The 22939-nt window shown below is 43.9% G+C and overlaps 1 protein-coding gene across 1 annotated transcript in view; it reads right to left on the reverse strand.

The window, feature by feature from the left end:
* Positions 1 to 22939, reverse strand: part of MYL10 (myosin light chain 10) — a 291095-nt gene that overhangs the window by 257327 nt on the left and 10829 nt on the right. The gene's annotated exons all lie outside the window — the stretch shown is intronic.

A 22939-nucleotide genomic window follows, 5' to 3' on the forward strand; every position in this document is an offset into this window, starting at 1 on the left:
GTCCACCCGCAACCTCAACCTTCGAGTGCCCACTCCTAAGCTGGCGCCTCGCTTTGTTGGTCCCTTCCGAGTGCTTCGCAGGGTAAACCCGGTAGCCTATGCCCTTGCGCTTCCTCCTGGCATGCGGATCTCCAACGTGTTTCATGTCTCCCTGTTGAAGCCACTGGTGTGTAATCGTTTCACTTCCTCGGTTCCTCGGCCTCGTCCGGTCCGAGTGGGCAATCGTGAGGAGTATGAGGTGAGCAATATCCTGGACTCACGCCTGGTCCGCGGTTCGGGTGCAGTTTTTGGTTCATTGGCGTGGTTATGGTCCAGAGGAGCGTTCCTGGGTTCCCTCCGCAGATGTCCATGCTCCTGCCTTGCTCCGAGCCTTCCACGCACGCTTCCCTCAGAAACCGTTCTTTACTCCGCGGAGGAGGGGCCCTTGAGGGGGAGGTACTGTCATGGTCTTACCTTCTTGCTGTTCTCCTTCGTTTGACATGTGCTGGCGGCCATCTTGGTTTCTGGGTTTCTTGTAGCCTCCCACCCTGCGGCTCCTCCTTCCCACTGGGAGGAGCTGGATGCCTAGCTCATATATATAGGAGGTCTGTGGCTTCAGTTCCCTGCTTGGTCCTCCTGTGTTCACATGCTTCTAAGACTGCTGCTGCTTCTGGTTCCTGTTCCTGGCTTCGTCTGACTACCCTGCTGGTTCCTGATCCTGGCTTCGTCTGACTACCCTGCTGGTTCCTGATCCCGGCTTCGTCTGACTACCCTCCTGGTTCCTGACCCCTGGCTTCGCAAAGACTCTGCATCGGTTTCGCCATCCGTTTGGACTTTTGCTTTATAGCTTGTTTTTCAATAAAGCTTTCTTATTTTCACTTATCTGTTGTTGTACGTCTGGTTCATGGTTCCGTGACACCCTGGCAACGGCAGAAGAAAAAGTCAGAAAAGTCAATTTTTGTGACCAGAACTGTTGTTCAAAAGTCAAACCAAGTGTGAGGCCAGATCTGCAGAAGGCAGGGAGAGTAGGATGAAGATAGAAGTGCACATGGAAGGTTGCCCATGGCAATGCAAGTGTCCAAGTAAAGTCTGCAAAATGATGGGAACCTTCCACATGGACTATGACATGTACTCTGAAGTCAGATATTGGAAAGCAGAGGGAAAACGAGTGAAAGTGTACAAATGCTGCAGCTGCTTAACAGGGAGAGGTCCCGGTGGGGATGGAGAAGATGGCATCAAGGGTTCCGGTGGAGACAGAGAAGATGGCATCAGAGGTCCCAGTGGGGACGGAGAAGACGGTGGCTGGGGGCACGGAGAGCGAGGTGCCAGGGGCCAGGTGTGTGTGCAGGCTATATGGACTGATGTTAACCATGCTCTTGACAGCGGGACATTTATTCTGTATAGTGAGTGCACGGATACTGTGAGGATTGCAGTCGACCATGCCGGGAGAGGCAGTGGTACTAACCTTGGAGACAGTATGGAGGATCTTATTTGCACGTGTATGGCTGGGAGAGAACTATCGACCGTGTGTCTGACAGCGGGCTATTACTCTTGCCTAGCAAGGAGGGACAGCTGGCTTCAGGAGAGCAAGGCGCAGTTGTGGCCCTGGTGCAAGTAAGGAGAGTGGATGCATGTCTGGCAAGTGACATGGTCTGCTTTGCAGCAACTTCCCTGTGGGCTAAAGTGAGAGAGCATGGCAGGGGAAGAGTTACTGAAGAGTTACTGTACCACGCGGGAAAGTGCGCTTCACACAGACCTGCCTAGCAGGAGGAGTTACCGCCGTTAACATGGCGAAAGGGTGAAGATAGCGGGAACATTCAGCCAATCAGGAGTGACCAAGGGAGTCCTATTAATACCCCCTCCTTTGGGTGTGGCTGCGAGGGAGACACGTGTAGGAGAGAGGAACATGGCGTTTGTGAGAGAGCAGAAGAGTGTGACCACTATTGCCGCCGCCATCGGCGGAGACTCTGCTAGGCAGACACCGGAGCAGATCCACCAGCCAAATCCATCCCTTGTGTGGGACACAGGCATCTGGATGGTGCCTGAAGGCAGACTCGCGCTGTGCACGGGGGCGGCCTGGAGTACCTAGGAGCGGTATGTCCTCAATGTGCTAACATAAGGTTAAAAGTGCAAGCATGGGTCCAATGTGGGCAATGTGGCTATCTGCTGCTGCAGGCAGAGAGAAGCGAGGGCCAGCCCAAGAAGTTGTATGTCACTTGGGAGTCAGGACTCACTCAGGAGGTGACCGGGACAGAATCCAAGTTCCTTCCGGAGGCGGGAGGAGCATGTTGCGTTTAATGATGAAACTGGAGGTCATACCAGCAGACAGTGGACCCTCAGTATCTGTAAGAGGTCTCGGTCACAGAGCTCCCTAGGAAGGGGATGCATGCCAGCACAAACGGCCGGAGGGTGTCCGGAAGATGCATCTACCGCAGCAGTAGTGGCAGGATCTGCTCCCATCGCTATTCAGCAGCCCACAAGGCCTGCAGCTATTCAAGCCTCACCCACTAGTACCATTGGTGAGGAGGAAGCAGGAATTGTACCCATAGGATCCCCATCCTTCCAGTGCAGATATGGTTCCATAGAGGAGGGGATTGACGATTGGGGATCGGCTGACAAGACAGAGTGGGACTGGGGGTCAAAAGCTGGGAGCAGCTCCCCAGGTCCTAAAGTTGCAGTGACAATTGATAAAGAGGCCAAGTAAGCTATGGAGAGAGGGGGATTAGCTCAAAAGCTGGGATTCTGTGAAACTTATGTTAAAACTTATGTTAAAAGGATTCCAGATTTAACCCCTCCTGGAAATATTGCCCGGGCTCGGGATCAGAATGCCGCATATGAGAATATGATTCAGCGGGTGATAACCCCATTTTCTCCACCTGGGAGAGGCACCAGGAAGACTCTTCCCTGGCTGTCCAGTGTGCAAAGGTGGCGCTAGAACATGGGTACGATTACCTCTATGCTCCAAGAGAGGTAATGCTGCTAATAGAAAAATGCAGAGACTTCTGGTGTGATGAGGTCATATGGGACTTTTTATTAATTTCTAAACCAGAAGCGGAACTAAAGGAAAGATTCAATGCTGTAAAGGCTCAATGGAACTATGGGAGTTCTATCTATATTGACAGGGTGGAAGTCCGCCGCCCAGATGGATCAGGCCAGGCTTGGTCTGTGAGAGTAAAAGATGAGTAAGGTGCTTATGTCCGGGTTCCTCATCCTGACTACTACATTTAAAGAAAAAAGTGTTCTTTTCAAACAAACATTTTCAAACTGTGCATGGAAAGTCTTGCAAGGACTATGTAAGAGAAAAATGTAATGCTGAATTCTTCAAGTTTCCTGTTGAGAATGTTTAAGTTCATTTGCAGACCCCTTGGGCCATCGGGCCAGGGTCTTAAGGAGAATGTTTGCTATGCCAGATTCCTCGGGCCACCGGGCCAGGATATATGTGTGGATTACAAATACTGTGTGAGAAATTTCCACAGTTTGAGCAAAGAGTTGAAGCGAGTGACTGTCGCAAGTTGACAAGTGCATTCAGAAGATTTGGTGGGGGGGGGGGGGGGGTGACCTGAGAGACCCCCTTTGTCTACTTCCCTGACTCAGCAGGCCTGTAGGCCATCCAGACTTCAGTTGCTTGCCCTGTTTCCTGACAAGAAGTGCTTTGAGAGGCAGCCAGGAGGCGCTGTGTCTCACTTTAAAGAAAGGACTCTGCATAGATAGCCAGTGTTAGGGCACAGACTTTCCACTAGGAGGGAAGGAGTGGACCCGGCGAGTCAAGATACTGGTTAGCAGAGGCAGTCAGGGAAGGGAGTTAGAAGGTCGCCCTGGACAGGAGGGCCTTCTCACTCAACTGTTCGGTCAGTTAGTCTTGTATTTTCTCAATGTATGCAGTTGACTAACTTTTCCTTCCATTTTCTCTATAAGTAGGCTCATCATAGAGATAGTCAGTAAGGGAGTGTAAATTGTGTTTGTTTGAAATCCCCACCAAGCGAGTTTGTTTGGTGGGGGGTGCATCATCTTCATGCACCTAAAACTGTTTGTATATTTGTATAGCAGAGAAATGTATAACTATATTTTTTCACATAATTTATTTGTACATTCGTTCTTTCCCTTTTCCCCCTTTCCAGGTTTGTGGGATACTTCTGAGTTTTTGGCTGAAGTTTTTGATAGGAGGCGGCTGCCTCGGAGTCAATGGGGACATGACTCAGTTTGGTGTGGGACGGATGTAGCACCCTACAAGGTAGGTGCTAGGTAAAGTGTAGTAGGCCTTGTCTGCTTATCAGCAGGGCCATGATTTTCATCTAGGTTGTCATGGTTCCCAGGTGTGGCTGTTGAGACTGGGGAATCTCCCCACTGTGCTCAATGAGGGCTCTCATTGGGCAGTGGAGGAAACACGGCCAATGGCACACCCAGGCTTGTATCTACCCCAGAAAGGCAGATTCTGCCTCACAGCAATCTAGGAGTAGGTATAAGTTTGAGGGGAGCACATGACGCAGCGTCTTTGGCGGGAAGCAGAGTCCCAGAAGGGAAAGTACTGCTGTCTCTCCTCCTGTCAAGAGGAATCGGGTGTCCCAGGCAGCTTGCCTGAGGAGACAGAGAGCTGAGCTGAGCTGCAGAGAGGATCCAGTGTACTGAGGACCAGCGGAGCTGAGAGGGGTCGAGTTTCAGGAAAGCATTCCCAGATGTAAGTACTGCAAACTACCCCTGGGGGTCTGCCTAGTGAGAGGGGACCACTCCGGAGAAGGTCAGAGTGATCCGGGAGCTAGCTAGCTGGTGCAGAAAGAGTAAAAGGGGGTGCCAGTGTTGACCCTAAAAAGTAAAGGGGGTGCCAGTGGTTGGGCCCTGAAGTATTCAGTGTACAGTGGAAGTGTACAGCATGCAGTGTACAGTGTTGAGAGTTGCAGCAGCAGCAGTGTTATAAAAGGCTACCTCAGTCAGGAAGGACTGGAGGGAGCAGTGTCAAGGACTTTTGAGCTAACCAGAGTGTCAGAAGTCAGTCTTCAGTACAGTACAAGCAAGTCAGTGATTTCAAGTGCCAGCAAGCATTGGTCGGCATCCAGCCGGCGTCAAGTCAGCGCTGAAAGGCATTTTTTCTCAAGTGTCCCAATTTGTACCTAGTTGAGCCAGAGGAGTATTCCACTCATTCCCTTCTCCCATCCCCTTATAAAATAAACAAAACAAACCAAAGATGCCGGACTGTTCTTTGACTCAGATCTCACACTTGGGCAATCAGCTTAAATGTGCTGTTGGTGTTACCGGTGACCATGGCAGACCCACATCAGGCCCAATGCCTGGAAATATTGCTACATGTGCAAAACAATGCCCTGCTGGCCACAGCCCCGCCAACAGAGGAGTAGACAGGTGCCGAAGCAGTAGGGACACGATACCAACGAGTCAAAATGTTGTAATTATTCTCTTGGGTCTTAATGTCTATAGAGCTACAGTGGGTCAACTGGTAAATATGTGCTAATTGGTCCTCAGAGAATTTGCTTCCTAAATCGCGCTCCCATTCCAAGATATAAGCTGGTTTGTTTGTGGGAGAAACTAAAGTAAGCAACTTATATAACTCTGAAATCATATGAGATACAGGTTTCTCAGTGCAAAAACCTCTTTTAAGTTCACTTCTGTATCCAAGATGTTTAAAATTCTCTAGTGTATGATAATTTAAAAAAGTAAATAAAACAGTTTTTCTCAAAACGTATGTACAGTATACAGTATATTGTAGGCATCAAAGAACATAGCCTATGGTTGGTTATATACTGTGCCTGCAGATTCAGCCACCCAACCTTGGTTCTAGAAATGATCTATGACAAATCTAATCATCCACACTGGTTGAAAACACCCAGTGTGAGCATTTGGTAATCTATGCTTTCTTATCACCAACCCAGCAAAAAAAAAAAAAAGCACATCAAATGCATTCATTTGGCCATAAAGAGGTTCAAAAATATCTCACCAAAAATGAAATTCCTGCTGTAGCTGATGCCTCTAATTTATCTTCCAGCTCTATGCGGACTTTCACAGAGCCAATAAATAGGATTTCTGGGGGCATTCTGTACATAAAGAATGTACTGACCTTATCTTAGTCCCTTTGGTGTGTTTGGACCATAGACCCTAGGTACCTGTTACTACTGATCTGCCCTGGATATCCATTATGTTCCTGTCACCTCATTCCATCACCTCTTAAAAATGTAAAAAAGATAAAAAAACAAATACAGCTAGGAAAAGACCACTTTTGTGAGTTCAATATACCTTTTCAGGCCCAGAGTCTGCAAGTGTTTGGCACATGTTCCTTTAACCACCTGTTGTTTGCAGGATCCATAGATACAATTTTAAATATACAAGTGGAAGTGTTTGATTGAAGTAAAACACCAGTCAAAAGTAACAAGATAAAAATGAGCAAAACATTAATAGATAAAATAACAAAATCTGCTTTTGTTGCATTATCCACCTTAATTCAAGAGGTTTCCCCACAGTACTCTTTTCTGCTAGTAAATGTCCTCGATTTGATGGCCAGCATCATTCAACCCACTTCCTCTGAGCCCAGATTGTCCTGGATCTACCACATCCTGTGACTGGATAGCAAAAGGAAAATTAGCTAAGTTATGGCCTCCTCTCTAACTCGTTTTTTCTCTTCCCATCAGCATGCTTCTTGTTAGCATATTTTCCTCTCACATCTCAGCCTTGCTATACAGGGACTACAAGATACTGATGCCAGGTCAAATTCAGGTACTTACACTTACTTAATAATGTATTAATGATCATAAACCTGCATTCTTTTTTGTGTTTTATATCATCTTTAGTTCTAATGACTTAGCAGTGCCTAAAGTTTATACATAGATCTAATAGAAATTAGGGATCGACCGATTATCGGCAAAGCCGATTATCGGAGGGCCGATATCCACTTTTCCCAATATATCGGTTTCGGACCCAGAACGGGCTGATATTACAGATATTTTCTGACGTCGTTCTGCCTTCTTAGGCCACCTCCTTTGCCTTGGACAGCCTCGTCTGGAGTCGGGACTAGTCTTGCGGGAGTGTATCACAGCCATACACCCACCCACAGCAGCCAGCCACCCACACCCTGTACCTGCCAGCCAGCAGAACTGTACCAGCAAGCCAGCCAGCCACCCACAGTCCCTGTACCAGCCAGCCACAGGAACTGTACCAGCCAGCCACCCACAGCCCCTGTGCCAGCCACCACAGGGTGCCAGCCAGCCACCCACCACAGGGTGCCAGCCAGCCAGTCATCCACCACAGGGTGCCAGCAAGCCAGCCACCCACCACAGGTTGCCAGACAGCCAGCCACCCACCCACCACAGGGTGCCAGACAGCCAGCCACCACAGGGTGCCAGCCAGCCAGCTATCCACCACAGGATGCCAGCAAGCCAGCCACCCACCACAGGGTGCCAGACAGCCAGCCAGCCACCACAGGGTGCCAGCCAGCCAGCCACCCACCACAGGGTGCCAGCAAGCCAGCCATTAAACATTAAACAAAAATTAACATGTTCCGTACCAGATTTATGTCAAAAATTGTCTTTATTTTTCAAAACTTTAAATGTACAAAATATCGGCCCATATCAGCCGATACCGATACGTTGTGACCAAAATATCGGTAACGGTTTCGGCCCTGAAAAAAACATATCAGTCAATCCCTAGTATAAATCAAAGGTAGACAAGGAAATTGGACTTTGAAGATGCCTTTTTCTCTTTAGCATTTATTGGTTGGTTATACAGTATATATGTTGAGATACATTCTCACAGGTAATGTCGTCCAGTTTGAAGGTATCATTACCTCCAGGTGCAGAGAGTGGTGATGGGGACATGCTGTGCCCTATTTTACCCTAACCTGTACCTAAGGGGATAGGAACAAACCCTCTTTTTTAATGAAACCCTGTTGGGATACCTGTGCCACACTCTGGCATGGCACAGGTATATTGTTTATGCGCTGCTGATATGGACAGGGAAGCTGGCAGAACTTCATCACTTCATGAATGTTTTAGGAAAAAACAAGTACAGTTTGAAATTTATGATGCACTGCAGTAAGGAGATTATCCCTTGGATGTATTTTCTTCTGGGGAGTCGCCAGTTGGGTGCAGTGGAGATTTGGAGATATTCTGGTATTTTGGTCTGCAGCTGACATAGGAGGATGTGTACTGATATCCAGCGATATGAGGGGGCTGCAGATTATAGGTTATATAGGGTGCTGTGATTGCAGGGATTTTCTGCTCCTACTTACTTATAATTTACTAGCTTGGGGATCTGCTGGGAAGATCATGTAAAGGGGACCCTGACAGAAAGGTAAATGGATGACTAAATAATGTATCACCTATTTATGAGTTGGATACATATACAGTATATTTATATGTTTATATTTCTATTGTCATATCTGGACCCAGTCTTAGATGATGTCAGTATTATAATTAACATTAATGACCATGAGTGAGGTCTAGCTGGCCATCTATACTCCTCTACCCTTTTGTTCATACACCTTTGGGACCTATTATGAGAAGTAAACATTCCCATTTTTGATTTATGTATGGTGCTTTACTATGGGATCTCCTTCGATAAAACTATTTTTTGATATGCGTGTATACAGTATATTTTCTCAGTGATTTAGACAATGACCAATAAAGAATTCTGTAAATGGTCTTTACAGGGTAACTATATATATATATACAACAGGAAATATTACAGCCAGGTATGGTGATATTTACCTTCAGAAACCTCTTACTCCTCCCTACGTATGTGTATACTGTATATACCAACTTGACACATGTATATGTTGTAGATTGAGACGTCTCTTGTCTTCCCCTGTGGTCCCCACCAGAGAAGGAGTTTTTAGCCATGAACTTTTGACATTCATAAAAAAATACAGATTTAATGTGCATCATGTAAATTTAATTAAATTTTAAAGCCACGCCCCATCTATTGGAGAAGCTTTATTTAGTATCTGCTACATTAGAGTGAATTATGTAAGTGGACTACTATGACCTTTGGCACATAATCTATATTAACATAAGTGGTACTAGATGTCCAAATAGTAAGGCATGTTGATTCAGAGGTATATTTAAACAGTGCAAGATAGCGTATCCATTGCAAGTAATTATGTGTATGTAAAATAAAATTTTATGTTTATTTACTGAATTAAATAATTTTTTTTTTCCTGTTTGATGGTTTTGGTGTCTACATAGTCCAATTTACACATTTACCTTTGATTTAGATGCGTAGCAGTGACTAAACCCTTATTAAACAGTTCAGTTTGAGGTGTCAGTCAGACAAGGGAGATGCAAAACAAGCAAAATATGCTGAGATCTTTTTGGTTAACCCATAGCACATAGCACTTGACAGAATTATTTGTCATGTTTAAAGGTTTTTTTTGCAAAAAAAGATTACATATATGTAGCCAGGCAGGGCTTGAGTCCTGCAGGAACGCATAGGAACGGCGTTCTTGTAAGTTTTCCACAGTAGCAATGCCGTTCCCGTTAGCAGCCGCATCCTGGTCCCCACCCCCCAACAGAATCCCCGCGCCACCTTCTGCTCTGGGATGGTGGGTCGGTAAGCCCAGATTGCGGGTTCCCAACCAGCCATCCCTGAGCATCAGTGTAAAGGAACTGAAGGAAATGAGCCAGCACTAAAGGAAGCGGAGCGAATGCTTTCTGTAAAGCGCTGCCTCTTGTCATAGGCGGAGTGTTACCCAATGTACTCCGCCTGTGACAGGGCACAGGAAGCAGCGGCTCTGCTCTCTACTGCAGACGCATGCTTCCTCCAGCACGGCTCCTGTCACACTGATGGTCAGGAACCAGCCAGCAGTACCCACCAGCAATACAAGACAGCAGTACCAGCCAGCAGTATCCACCAGAAATACAAGCCAGCAATACCCACCAGCAGTACCAGCCAGCAATACCCACCAGCAGTACCCACCAGCAATACAAGCCAGCAGTACCCACCAGCAGTACAAGCCAGCAATACCCACCAGCAGTACCAGCCAGCAATACCCACCAGCAATACAAGCCAGCAGTACCAGCCAGCAGTACCCACCAGAAGTACCAGCCAGCAGTACCCACCAGCAGTAACAGCCAGCAGTACCCACCAGCAATACAAACCATCAGTTCCAGTCAGCAGTCCCACCAGCAGTACCAGCCAGCAGTACAATCCAGCAGTACCCACCAACAGTACCCTCCAGCAGTACCAGCCAGCAGTACCCGCCAGCAGGACCCACCAGCAGTACCCGCCAGCAGCACCAGCCATTAGTACCCACTGCAGTGCATCCGTGTAAAAGCAGCCTTAGGTCCCCTTTTCACGATCGGTCTGATCAGGTCCACCTGTCTGTTTTTCAGGTGGACCCATTCGGACCCTCCATTCACCTCCATAGAGTGGCAGATGTAAACGTACTTGTGTCCGTTTACACCCACCTATCTTCAATACGATCCACTTAAAAGAAACCTCCCCTTCTGTCTGGGCGGATCGGATCAGAGGGCCCAAAGAGTAGAGGGGGCTGTGTCCATGTTTGCTCTGCATATGCTGACTGGACATGGACCTATCATCTGCACGCTCCGCTCATTGTGGCCCGCAACTGGTTATCAAGCCACTAAAGTGGCCCTCACTCCTCAAAAGGTATATATATATATACATACACACACACACACTTTTTTATTTTTGAGGTGGGGGAATCTTGGGTGAGTTCCCACACTTTTTTTCCCAGGCCAGGTGTAGCCAGGTGATGGCAGAGTGCTCTCTTAATAAAATTACTACAGGGGACCGTTTTGAATCAGCAAGTCCCAGTATGCTCGCATGCCAGGTTCCCATTGACTTGCTGAGGGGAAGGTAAGCAAGGAAAAAAGAACCATGGGATAGATAGTTCCATGACACCTAAGTGGAGCTGCTCCTTGCTGAGAAAAAAACTATGGTTCCCAAGAACCTAAGTGGCTGAGGAGGAGGGGAAAGAGTGAAATTTTACAAACTGCCCAGGATGGTTTGAGCACAGAGTGGGGAAGGAAACAGGTTTTGGAGAGAGAGCACCAGTGCTGGACAGCATGGCCTATATCCAGAGGCACAGAAAGGGATTGCTGCTCAGCTGTTACAGAGGTGCAAAATTAAATTATTACTTGCCATTTACAGAGGCCCAAAGCAGGTTCGCCAACACCAGAGCATGAGTCAATGAGGGGCCCCTCCATTGCCAGAGCTGTAGTTGAAATGCAATAGTTCAGTAAAAGGGTTGTTAACCCATTCCATGCACTGTATAGCAGACACTAGTCTACTATTACCTACATCACTACTTTCCAGCAGCTGCCCAGTCCTATAGACCAGTGGTCCTCAACTCCGGTCCTCAGGGCCCACTAACAGGCCAGATTTTAAGTATTACCTTGGGGAGATGCAGACTAGAGTGCTGCAATCACTGAGCAGCAAATTATATCACCTGGGATGTATTTCAGTTATCTTGCAAATCTGGCCTGTTAGTGGGCCCTGTAGGCCAGGGTTGAGGACCACTGCTATAGACCACCTTCAGGGCTTCTAACAACTTGAAACACATAGAACAATCTTCCTAACTCAGTATTATATTTGGAAACTTTTCCTCCCCTGTTTTTTTTTTTTTTTAATGTACTCTAAATAGTTCTGTCACTGCTTTGAGCTATCCAGCAAGTTAAGCCCCCCAACCCCCCCCCCCCCCCAGTCCTCTTTGCTACAGTTGTTTTATTGACTTTAAGCAATTGAGAACCTTTGAGCTCCACCATTGTGCACCATCATAAGGGCCCCAACCAAGCTGCCTACGTTAAATATTTCTTTCATGTCGGTCTGTGGTGCCTCAAGTCAAGTATGGGATTTTAAGGGCAGGAGTAAACAAGTACACCGAAGTAGTACAATTTTAAATAAAAAATAGAAATTTATTCCATGTTAAGGTTTTATACATAACATAGGTGAATAAATGGGTACAGTCCCATAGTGATAGTGAAGAAGAATAGTAAGTTGTGTTGAACGTGAATTGAGTGACTTTAAAGAAACAATTGATAATTGGTCCTGTTCTGCTGTTCCTCATATCCAAGATTAGGAATGATTGCAGAGAACGGGCTTGATCGGTATTTCCGACATGTTTCGGCCTGTAGCGGCCTTTATCAAGGATTTTTTACCGATTCTAAGGTAAATGAAAATAATGTCAGTGGTAACAGTATATGGCTGTAATCAACTTAATTTGTTCATAAAAATTGTGGTGTTACATACATATTTTTTGTCCAATTCCTAAAGTATTGTTTTTCCGGAATGTCTCCGGGAGCTGCAGGAACAGTGCTGTATTAGATGAGAGGATATATATTAAAGTTTACCAGATTTGAGCAAATTGGGAGTAGAAAGTATAAAAGAAAAAATTAGTATTTTTACTTATTGGGCCACGCTTTTTTGGGTCCAAGATGCAATGTGGTCAGGATAGGTGAGAGTCCACATCGATGAGGGTCCTCTATAATAAAGGTATAAGGGTATAAAATGGTACTTGTGATGAGTAATACATCATGGGTTCTGAGTTGTGCAAGTTTGGGAGTAAGGTGCAAAGTGGAGGTAAGTAGTTAGACTTGGTCAGAAGATATGTGATAATCTTCTCCGAGTCTATACTTACATTTGCTTGATGCGTGGTTCAAATAGGGTATCGCAGCACGTAGTCTCCAGGTCCTCTCCTCCCTTGGTCCGGGAGAGACTGAGGACTCGGAGATGTTCCCCGGCCTTTTAAAGGCTGTCGCGCATGCGCGGTAGTGCGCTGCGTGACGCCAATGAGCGGCGTGCGTGGTCAGGTGGGGGATGCGCCTGCGCGATGCGGGAGCTGCATCCCTTGTGACCGTGCGGATGTGCCCAGACGGCCGCCGACACGGAGTAAAAGCCGAGATCCCCAATGGGGATGGTGGAAGGTCAGAGACCGACCGATCGGCTTTAAAATGCCCCGATCCAGGGAGGATTCGGGGCTTACCGTGCCGGGAGTTCCCGGAGTATGCGGGAAAAACAAAAAAGGAAAATGGATTGAACAATCTTGTATTGAGGTGATACTTACTTAAAAGTAATCACCTTAAAGTACAGTAGTATAATAGGCAGTATAATTTAAGACATAAATTATAACTTTGTATAGAAGATGCAGCAATATAGTGGTGGAATGCGAGACACAGTTGTGGGAGAGTCTGGATTGGGTTTGGGGGAAAAAAATCAGAGTCAGGCATATGCCAATTGTGTGGCAAGGTTTTTAAAAGATTTTAAAGAAAATTTTAAAGAAAAAGGATTGGATGGTGAGTGGTGATAAGTTTGGACAATTTGAGCAATCTAAACGATTGGTATAGGTAGTAGTTGGTGGAGGGGAGGGTATAAATGGTATGTGATAATTTTTCTGGTAGGTAGGGGGGAGGTGATGGGGGAGAGAAAAGGGGGGGGGAAGGTTTTGATTTTTGGGGTTTAGTCTTTTTTTCCGGATGAGAAGCCTGGGAGAAAGGGGCGGAAGCTTTGTGCTTCGTTTAATCCTGGTGGAATGGTAGCTTTGAGATGTGTAATCCATCGCATTTCTAATTGCAGCAATGTTTTGTTCCAATCACCACCGCGTAGGGGGATGTGAATCCTGTCCAGTGCCATAAAGTTGATCTTTGGTATTTTATAGTTATGGTCGTCTCTCACGTGTCTACCTAGCGGTACATAGAAGTTGCCAACCTGCATGGTTTGAAGATGTTGATTGACCCTTTTGCCAAACTCTTGTTGGGTCTTTCCTACATAGAAAGACCCGCATTCACAAGTCATCAGGTATACTATTCCTCTCGTTTTGCAGTTGCAGAAATGTTTTGGTTGGTATGGTTCTCCATTGGGTAGGATGGTATTGGTTGTTTTGCGGATGACATGGCATTGGGCACAGCTCCCACAGGGGTAGGTGCCTTTGTTTTTACATGGATCTTTTGTAGATCCTTCCTGAAATTCGCTGCGTACAAGTTTCTGTTGTAGGGAACCTGCCTTTCTAAAGGTGATGAGTGGGTGTTGTGGTAGAAGCTTGGAGGTGCTTGGTTCTTCCATAAGGATCGGCCAATTTTTTGTGAGAATTTTTCTGACTTCTTGATGTTCATTGGTGAATCTAATAATAATACGGGTATCCAATCCCGTTTTGGTTGGTTCCTTGTTTTTGAAGAGGAGTGTTTCTCTGTCATAATTGTTGGCACGATTGAATGCTTTTCGTAGTGATGTTTTTGTATAGCCTCTCTGTAAAAGTCGGGAGGTTAGTGCATCAGCTTCCAATTGAAATTTGGCTGGATCAGTGCAGTTTCTTTTTAATCTTAGGTATTGGCTGTAGGGTATGGAGTGAATGAGGGGTGGTGGGTGAAAGCTGGAGGCATGGAGGATGGAGTTGCCTGCTGTGTCCTTTCTGTAGAGGGTGGTGGAGATTTTTCCGGTAGGTTCTTTATATATTAGGGTGTCAAGGAAAGGTATTTGTTGCTTGTTGTAAGTCATTGTAAAGAACATGTTATATTCGTTTTGGTTCATCCTGTTTAGTAGTTGAGGTATCATATGTTCGGGCCCGTTCCATATAATCAGTATATCATCAATATACCTTTGCCATGTGAGGATCCTGTCCGTGTAGATGGTATTGTCTTCATTAGATAGGAACTCTTGTTCCCATGAGCCTAGATAGACGTTGGCGTAGGAGGGGGCGCAGCTGGTTCCCATCGCCACCCCACAGGTTTGAATGTAGTAATTGCCTCCAAAGGTGAAAACGTTGTAGTTCAGTATATATTGTAACATGTCAAGGATAAAGGTATTGAAGTTTTGGTTACGTTCACTAAGGCTGCAAAGTGTTTTTTCCACTGTTTGTATCCCTTTTGTATGGGGTATGTTATTATATAGGCTTTCCACGTCAATCGTGACTAGGTAGGTTTCTTCAGGTATAGAGATGTCGTTGAGTATTCTGAGAAGATGCAGAGTGTCTTGGGTGTAGGAGGGTAATCCTTTTACGTGAGGGCGTAGGTATCTATCTATAACCTTGCTCATTGACTCCGAGATACTTCCATTTCCCGATATGATCGGTCTTCCGGGTGGGTCGTTGATATTTTTATGCAGTTTTGGTAGTGCATATAATGTAGGGGTTTTGGGATGAGGTGTCCTTATGTATTCCCATAAGGTTTGGGAGATGGTGCCGTTCCTGAATGCATTGTCGACTTTGGTGTAAAAGATTTGGTTGTATGATTTGATCATTATAGGAGTGATTTGTTTGTAGCATTTGGTATTGGAGAGTATGGTGTAGCACATGTTTTTATATTTTTCTTTACTCATAATTACTACATTTCCTCCTTTGTCTGAAGGTTTGATAATGATCGTATCATTATTTTTGAGTTCTTGAAGTGCTCGCTTTTGGTTATTAGTCAGGTTTGCGACATATCTGTGTTCCTTGATGGCTTCTATGTCTTTAGTAGTTTGTCGCACAAATAGTGCGATGGCAGGATTTGTGTTCAAGGAGGGGAATTTGTTGGACTTCTTTTTGAATGTCGGTATGTCTGAAGTGGTTTCAGGTTCATCGTTGTCGGGGTCTTGGTCCGGTTCCATGGGATCATCCCAGTCATATAAATCGCTTTCCTGGAGTAATAGGTTGAGGTCACGGATGGCTCTGAATTCGGCCGCTGTGAGTGTAGGTGTGGTTTGTGGTTGCGGTTGTTTTTGATAAAGAGTTTTAAGTAACAGGTTTCTGGCGAATAGATTGAAGTCTTTAATTGTTTCAAATCTATCAATACGTGTATTGGGACAAAAAGAGAGTCCTAGGGATAGCACTTCTTTTTGATCTTCAGTTAGTATGTGAGGTGATAAGTTTATTACCGTTTTTCTTCCTCCTGTTTCTTCTCCGATTGGTGTTTTTTGGAGGGTTTTGGGTTTGTTTTTCCTAAAAAAACACCCTGTTTGGGATCAACTTTGGATCTAGTAAACATATTGTAAGGTTTGGAGGGTTGGCCAGAATTCACCGATTGTATTGTCTGTTCATCTATTAGGTTAGTCCCTTGAGGTTCAGTCTCTTGAGTGTTTTCATTGTCTGTTCTTCGTTGGGGTTCCTGTTGTTTAGGAGGTCCCCTTCTGTTTCTGTATTGTTCAGGGCCAGAATTGTATGAAGATGAATCCGATGAGTAGTAGGGTTGTCCAGTTTTATCAATAGATCTGCCATATTTCTTTCAAAGACTTCACAGACTCACAGACTTTATTGCCCAGTGTATACCCAGTGAAGTGCTGCAGGAAGACTTAAACAAAGTCAGGTCACTACAGAGGTCTAATGGTGGCGTAGTTTCCAGAGGGTTTCATACTATGATTTATTCCTGCCATTGTTGCATCTCCTTGTGGCCTTGTTATAGTTTAAGCTTATCTTATTGTATACAGAAGCCCAGGCCCGGTAGTTCTCTGCTTTATTGTCCTCAAATATTTGTAGCATGGAACGTTTCTGTCTAGAGTTAGGGGGTCATTGGTTTTTCTTGTTTTGTTTTTTTTTTTGGCTGTGTTACTTCATTCTTGTCTCAGCTATTTGACCTTTAATAGAATTATGGCTTCTACTCTATTCGGTGTCATCTAATTTATTAGGTGGAGGTGTGTCAGGGTGGTTAAAGTGGGAGTATTAGCAGTCTAGATACCAGAATAGTTTCAGAGGGATTATTCACTTAGTGGCTCCTTCGGGGGTGTGCTATATATATTAAATGTTTTTATAAAACAACAGTTGTAAAATGTATAAGCCTAAAACATGTAAATAAATGTACCTAAAACCGTTTTCTTTAATGTGGGTTGTACATTTGAAAATTCATTGACAGACAAAAGTGTGCTAAGAAAACAAATCTAAATCAGTACTGTAAACAAATCCCACATCGAGAAGTAGACATGACAGTCAGAAGATCATGAAGTACATATGAAAGGAGAACTACAAAAAAATAAAAGATGATTAAAGAAATAAGTAAATAATCTAGTCCTGAAAAGCTATTATCAATCTCAGCTATTTAGGAAGTAATGTAATAATCGTTCATCAGAAAGAAATATTTAAACCTTTAGGTGTTAATGTGTTGAAGGTATGAATCCAAAAGCTTCTTGCTGGAGAGGTATAAAATTACAATCACCAATCCAGATGGATTTTTTAAATTCACATGTCTGGTGTCTTCTGGTGGTAACCACAGGCTTATTCAAGTTGGAAGTTAAATTATAATATAACATTTTTGAACCCCACCTTCCTTATCCAAAATAAGACTCACACTAAATAAGAATGTAGACCTCTGGCTGGGTGATGTTCTAGCAGCCCAGCACAGGGATTTTGTTGACATTGGCTCCCAGCTGAATGTAAAAAAATAGCTCCCAACTGTCTGTCAGGGAGGGACTATTCCTCTTCCGGAAACAAATCCCTCTATATGCCTTTCTATCTCATTTTTCTATTTTTGTGGTCTCATGAATATACCTCTAAAAATGTTTTATTTACTAATAAAATGTTTTATTGCACTACAATTTGCATCCAACCGTTATATTATTCTATTTTATATTTTGGAAAGAAAGTATAAAAGCAAAAGTAGTAAGAAAAAAATTACTTGTGGGTTTAACCACTTGCCAACCAGCCGCCGTACTTATACTGCAGCAGGTATTTTGTTTTGTGGGACCGCTGGTGGGGGAACACGCATGCCCCTTATTGGCTACAGGGGAAGTCAATCAGTGGGTCCGGCGGCCACAATGTCCGCCCGGGCACCCGTGGTTGCTCCCCGTGGAGAAAGAACGGCGGTCTGCCGTTGTAAACACAGCAGACCGATGTTCTGTCATTAATGAACAAAGGGATCCTGTGTGCCTCTTATGTAGGAACACAAGTCTCTGTGTTCATTCAGCAAGCCCATCCCCCACATAGTTAGAAAGCACTCCCTAGGGACACATTTAACCCTTTTATCGCCCCTGTTGTTAACCCCTTCCCTGCCAGTGTCATTAGTACAGTAACAGTGCATATTTTTAGCACTGATTACTGTAGTAATGTCACTGGCCCCCCCCCCCCCCCCCCAAAAGTGTCAAAAATGTCAGCTAGGTGTCTGATCTGCAATGTCGCAGTCCCGCTAAAAATCGCTGATCGCCACCATTACTAGTAAAAAAAAAAAAAAATGACATAAATCTTCCCCCTTAGTTTGCAGACGCGATAACTTTTGCGCAAACCAATCAATATACACTTATTGGGATTTTTTTTACCAAAAATATGTAGCAGAATACATATTGGCCTAAAATGATGAAAAAATTAGATTTTACATTTTTTTTATTCGTAATGTTTATATAGCAGAAATAAAAAATGTTGTTTGTTTTTTTCAGAATTGTCACTCTTTTTTTGCTTATAGCGCAAAAAATAAAAATCGCAGAGGTGATAATTTACCATCAAAGGAAAGCTCTATTTGTGGGAAAAAAGGACATCCATTTTATTTGGGTACAGCAACGCACAACCGCGCAATTGTCAGTTAAATTAACACAGTGCAGTACCGCAAAAAAATGGCCTGGTCTTTAAGGGGGTAAAACCTTCCGGTGCAGAAGTGGTTAACCATAGTCTATGTAACTGGGGGAGTGGTAGTAGTGTGTCCTTTGTCTACATACTGTATGCTGTAATATGTTTCCTTTCCCATTTCAAAAAGTTGACAGGTATGTTGTTGTAATTAACCTGCACTTTAATCCTTTATAAGTTTCAATGTGCCATCCGCACATTGGCACAGGACTAAGGGATATGTATAAAAACCAGTTATATTGGTTTTGTTTACTTAAGACTGCCAGTGGCTATTAAATACTAAGCACTGGTTGTATTAAATGTTTGCCAAGCATGTGATAAAGAATTAAAAAATAAAAGTGTTATACCAAGCATGAGTAGTTTATATAAGATAACAAAAAAGGTTTTATGAGAAAAGTTTTACATAAATACCCAGACGTTGACATTTTTTTGACAAAAATTTATACAAGCATTAGCAGTCAGTGTACATGTATATCCATTCACTTTAAAGACCAAATCAAAAATACTTCTCTTATATCAATAAATCGGTCTTCTACTCTGCTTCTTAGTTTTGTGTGTAAGTAAAATAAAAATCTATATTTACTTTTTAAAATGACTATTGTTATTGTGAAGTAAAATGAAAAAAAAATAAAATAACATATCAATAAATATCTACCAGGTTTTCTGCTTCTTTTACAATAAATTTTCATTAAGAATCAAACGAATATACCACAGTACAGTACAGTAATGATTGCGCATAATACAGGTGTTCTGTTTTGTATGTAAAAATATATGAGTGCAATGCTAAACAAATTTTAACATCTAAAAAATATATACCATTAATCAGTAAAAAGACTTCGAGGAAAAATAAAAAATATCATATGGAACTAAATTCACATGAAGAAACCTAAATGTGAAAAAATGATGCACGAATAAGAGACCAATCAATAGTCCATATATCAATTTGTGTAAAAAGTCCACCAATTTCTGAACATATGGCGCATAAATTGCATGAATTACACTATGAAAATCAACTGTGCCAAAACCACCACCAACACTCGCACTCACGAGAACATGTGGCTGCCAAAATTTATAAGAAGCAACAGTGCTCTTTGTAATTACCCAGATGACAACCGTTCTCTCATGGAAGTGGTCTCTTTAAATAAATACACTGACCTGATCTTCATGGTCCAGGGTGCATGAATATAGAGTGTGGCTGTAAAGGATTAGGGGAGGACTGGGCCAGGTGGCAAGGGGGTAATTGCCCCCTGGGCAGCTCTGATGCCCCGTAAAAAGGCTGCACTGCTTCTGCCACAGACATGCCTAAAGGATTCCTATTGAAGAGAAGTAAAAAGTCCTACTGAATGCGGGATGAAGAAAAGGACAGAGTGCAGGCCTTCCCCCTAACATGGATGGTTTAAAGTGTCTGCGCTGAGACCGGTTCCATGCCCCACTGGAGACTCTCCTCCCCTGGCCAGCCCCTGACCAAGCTGTCCCAGCTCCACCATGGTGGCCAGGTCAGGAACTTGGATTCGGCCAGTGAGTAGAGAGTACCTGGAGAGGAGCTTCAGCCTGGAATGGGGGTCAGGAAGAGGCCAGGAAGAGGGAGAGTAGGAAGAGGCCCATGGTCCTCTGGTTTGTACTTGCCCCCTGGGCCAAGAGTTGCCAGTCAGCCCCTGTATAGGATAGATACTGAACGGAACCAGATATAACTTCATAGTGTAGTATTTATTTGAAATTTCCGTTCACAGTACAAAACTTAGGTTAAAAACAAACACAAAATTGCCAGCACTTACAAATGTGGCCGGCACGAGTCCATATGGGTTAAATTCCACCCAAAGCATTTCCTGCTCTAAGGCATCCATGCTATCTGGTGATAGTGATATTTCTCTTGCTTCTCTTTCAGGACATTCACACAAGCTCCTGCTGAGGGAGGACAGGGAGCAATGATAAGGTTGCGTGTGGATCTCTGGTTTGGAATTTTTTCTTCATATTGCTGGATGACATAATCATCACTGTTTACATCATGTGCAAGGAAAAGACTGGTGGCATTCTAGGGACAAAACAGGAGCTTTTGTTATAATACAGCATAAAATATGCAAGTACACCTGTCATGTGCCAGAATATTATTGGCCAAAATACACATACCTGTTGTGGCAAACTAGGTGCACAGAGAGAGAGAGGACGTGGAGGCAAATCACATGGAACCCAACATGTGGGCGTTTATTGAGGAACGTGAGTGTATGGGAAGGGTGGCTATAGGACACAGAACAGAAAGACAGTCCACAGGGTAGCGACATGGAACAGCACAGGTAAACAGTTTACAGAGTAGCAATAGTGCATAGCATGGATAAACAATTTACGGGGTAGCAATATGGCTCAGTGCAGATAAAGGGTGTAATGGTTCAAAGATTCACACTACTGATACTTATCATCTCAGCATAGGGATATTACATGGTACATTGAATTCAGCTGAGACCTCAGCCCCCCCCCAATTCTTGGTGCTGAAGTGTCTGGCTTTATCCTGGTACAAGGATACAATAATGTCTGTGCTACCCATTAAGATGAGCCTCAACTCATACCCCCGGTGTGGATGCAAGAACTCATAGATCAATTATGAAGACATACGGACTTCTTTACACATTGCCTCTCTGGACAAGGGGTTGTTGATTCTAATATTTCTGACCTATGTTACACCTGTCCTCATCACCAGTCTGGTTTTCATTCAGAATCCCAAATTACATCATTTTATGTCTACTGGGCCTATTTCTCTTATAGGAAATTAACTTCTTTCACCATCCTTCTTCTATGGCCAGACACCCACCATTGATGTCAACTAAACACACGCCTGGCCAAGATACTGATCTTGGAGTTACTATGTACTTTTGTACACCACTACCAAAATTATACCAGGTGTAATGTTTGTTTTTCACAGCCCATTGGGATAACTTTAGGAAAATGCACCACAATAAAAAGGACTGGTAACACCATGAAAATAACCGGACAGTCTTATATCAATACAGAGACTGCCTACATGCATCCTCCAGAAAATTAATAATTGGTTCCCCTTATATTATTCAAATACACATTGTGCTAAGTAGCTGAAAGTATTGTCACTGTACTGCTGTACAGACTAATGTATTATATGCTCCATGATTGGCTCACCCTAATAACTCAGAAAAGAAATAAAACTAGATTGGGATGAAGAAACTGGCCAAAATCATGAAAAATTTGTTGGTGGACCACAGCGGTGAGAAATCAGTAAGTATGAAGCTTTAGGGGCAAGCTGAAAGTTTCCTTACCCTTTAAAGTGTTACTAAACCCAGAATCCTGAATTCACTATATCTGGTCTCCCACAGTACACAGAACATGGAAATGCAATTATTTTAGTATATATAAACTGCTAAATACCTTTTCTCATCAGCAGTATATAGCAGTCTTGTGACTTCTATTAGTGTCCTGCTGAGCACTGGTTAAAGCTTGCAGGAGGAATTTTCATTCTCCTCTGTATAAATCAGCGCTACACTCTCAATGAGGGGGACCACTCGTTCTACCTACAACCGATGATCTCAAAGACTGTGGATAACATTAATTACATACTGAATAAATGTGTAGGTGTGTGGGTAGATGACTAATCAAGAATGTGCATCAAAAATCATCAAATTGTGAACAATCTACTGAATCCAGATTTGAGTGATCATAAACAAACACAAGTGACCAGCAATAAAAAGCAATTGATATGTGAATAGTTGCTACTCATATAAATGATGAACATCAATAAACAAGTGCAAATGGCGGTATGAAGTGATATAGACAATTCAAAAACAGTGCAGAAGTGCTAAATCAGAAGTGCATAAATAGTCCACAAATAACTCTTAGGTTAATAATAGTCCAATAAAAATTAATTCATAAAGTGCAAGGTGCCAATAAATATGTAGTGATATCTTCCAGTGTGATTTAAAAGGTGAAATTAGCTTTCAAACACATCAAATCAAAGTGAGTGTGTCCCGGTGAGCTCGCAATCCCACACCGAGTGCAGTGGCCGCTCACCTCCACAACACTCAAAGAGAGTGTTAAGTATAAATCTCCAGGCTCCTCACAATCTTCTGACGTATATATATTATCCTCCAGCTGTTATGGGTTAAATACTATCCTCCGGTTGTTATGGGTTAAGTGATTTCAAATCGGTCCACGTAGCTTTCTCAAAGGGGGAAAGCTGAGAAAGCTACGGGTGTTCGTAGCGCAACGCGTCAGGGATAAGCCGTATTGACGTCACTTCCGGTCTTCGGCCGAGACCGGAAGCTTCGGATCTCACCGCATCGGCGGCTACATTGGAGATTGTCTGCACGCTTTGATCTGCTTCTTTGTGAGTAGTCTGTGACTTTGTTATTAATAAAGTATACCCTATGTACTGCACCATGAGAGCCTCTCTTGTTTAACCACTTCCCCACACTGCAAAACATACAGCAGGGAGCTGAGTGTAATCTGAGACCTGAGTGGAAGTAGAGG

Source organism: Pelophylax lessonae, assembly GCF_965119305.1.
Source record: "Pelophylax lessonae genome assembly, chromosome: 2".
In the NCBI taxonomy this organism is placed as follows: domain Eukaryota; kingdom Metazoa; phylum Chordata; class Amphibia; order Anura; family Ranidae; genus Pelophylax; species Pelophylax lessonae.